General features: G+C 51.1%; 1 long non-coding RNA gene across 1 annotated transcript in view; it reads right to left on the reverse strand.

The window, feature by feature from the left end:
• LOC105297355 overlaps window positions 1-2170 on the reverse strand; it is a 2791-nt gene extending 621 nt beyond the window's left edge. Inside the window, exons 1-2 of the long non-coding RNA XR_896351.2 lie at window positions 2010-2170; window positions 8-1555 (exon numbers count right to left, since the gene is read on the reverse strand). This is a non-coding gene — a long non-coding RNA (uncharacterized LOC105297355). The remainder of the gene's footprint in view (window positions 1-7; window positions 1556-2009) is intronic.
• Window positions 2171-2195: the final 25 nt, after the last annotated feature.

Below are 2195 nucleotides of genomic sequence, written 5' to 3' on the forward strand. Positions count from 1 at the left end.
CTTGGACCTATTAAGTTGTCACTCCCTATTCCTCCTCCCCCAGGTCCTGGCAACCAGTGATTTCTCTTCTGTCTCAGTAGATTTGCCTATATTGGGCATTTTATATAATTAGAATCCTACAATACGTGGCCTTCTGTGTCTGGCTTTTTTCACTCAGCATAATGTTCTCATTATGGCTGAATAATATTCCACGGTATAACTATACCAGCTTGTATTTTATCTATTCATTTGTCGGTGAACATTTGAGTTATTTCAACTTTTTGGCTACTGTGCATAGCGCTGCTATGAACATTTGTGTACAAGTATTTGTTTGGATCCGTTTTCAATTCTTTTGGGTCACCGCCTAGGCGTGGAATTCCTGGGTCTCCTCTTAGTTTTTCACTAAGATAGTTTTCAGTAGCACAGGCATCCTCACCCAGAGCAATTTGCAACCCAGAGGTTTCCCAGACTTCGAAGACACTTGAGATGGGATGATATCGGCTTGAATCCTTCTCCCCTTATTCCACGCAGAGCGGTGTGGAGCGAGAGTTTGGGGTATTTCAGCCTTTCCATGATCTCCACCAGACCCTCTCACTTCCATCCTCTGATACGAATAATTGCATTTTTTTCTCTGTCTTATACAACACCAATACCAATATTTGGGGTCCACTCTCGACTTCCGGCTCTGTGGAATCCGCAGATCCTTCCCCGACAGACAGGCCAGGGCATCCATCACTGGTGGGAACAGAGATGCTCTCCCAGGTCCTGGGTCTTAGCGGAAGGTGCCCAGAACTGATAACCTCCAAGTTCACGTCCGGCAGTTATTCCTACTCCTTGGACAGCCCTGAGCCGCTGAGTTCCAGCCTCTGTTTCTCTTCTGGTGACGGCAGCCTCTGTTTACCTGAGGCTGTGGGCCGCACTGGATAGTCTAGGCTGACGGCGTGATTTATGGTGGGGTCTCGGGCCATTTAATATTGGTTTGACCTATCGAGGTTCTTGAGACCAAGGTCAGCTACATGGGCGGTCAGCTATATCTCTGTGGTTGACCCCTAATAAAAGTCCTGGAAACCAAGTCTGGGGGGAGCATCCCCAGTTGGCAGTCCTCTCTATGTGTGTTGTCACGTGTCACCGCCGGGAGGAGTAAGTGCTATTGTCCGACGACTCCGCTAGGCGAGGCCTTGAGTGCCAGGTCTCTCTTGGCCCTGCCTTTTCACATTGCTGACTCGAATCTGATGCTTCTAGTGTAATCAACTGTAACCCTGAGTATAAGCAGCTTTCCTGAGTTCTGCGAGTCCTTAGTGAATAGATTAACCTAAGTGTGGTCTTGGGGACCCTACACCTGTACCCACACAGCGCACTGCACAACAGTGGGGATATCTTGAGATATGGCACAGAGGTGGTGGTCCAGCTCTTTGGAGGGAGACGTCATCCGCTGGGCGGAGTCCAGCTTCCAGGTCGGGTCCTCACCAGCTCCGGTATCTCCCTTCATTTAGTCCCGATGCTGTCACTGTGTGCCCTCTGTCGGCAGATCTTGGGGAGAGCTGGCATTACTGTTCACAGCTGAATAGATGACCCTCTAGAAAGGGGAGATTCAAACTTTAGCCTCAAACAAAATCTGCCCTCTGAAGCCCATAGTGTAAAGAGCTGCAGGCCCGCCCCCTCCCATCTCCCTGAGAACCAGAATAGCACTACTCAAGGTCATGACTGGGGAGGGAAGGGGCCCTTATGACAATGCACATCCCAGGCTCCAGCACAGACCCAGCAGCCCAGACTCTCAGGGGACGGGGCCTGGGAACCTGCATTTCAACATACCTTACAGGGGATTCTGCCTGGCAGGAAGGTTTGAGAACCGCTGCTCAGGGCATTCGGAGAAAACGTACAGGAGCGCGCTCCTGATGCCATGCTGGCTTCCGGTTAAGCAATGTGGGTGTCCACAGACATCCGTCCCCTCTTTGGGAAAGCCCACAGCCATTAGGCTGTGCTTCAGGCAGACTCCCCCCCACTGCGCCTCCCCACTCACACATACTTACGTCATTAGCAGAGGATCTGCATTTGTTCCGACCTGGGGACACAGGAGGAGAAGTTGTCAGGGAGGAATGACAATGGTGGAAGGCATGCAGAGACACCTGTGGGTGGCACGGCCTCTGAAATTCTCAGTCCCAGCTCCGCTGATATGAGGGTGCCTCTTCCCATAGTGCTTTAGACATTTGTAGAAC

The sequence above is a fragment of the Pteropus vampyrus genome, unplaced genomic scaffold (assembly GCF_000151845.1).
Source record: "Pteropus vampyrus isolate Shadow unplaced genomic scaffold, Pvam_2.0 Scaffold138, whole genome shotgun sequence".
Classification (NCBI taxonomy): Eukaryota; Metazoa; Chordata; class Mammalia; order Chiroptera; family Pteropodidae; genus Pteropus; species Pteropus vampyrus.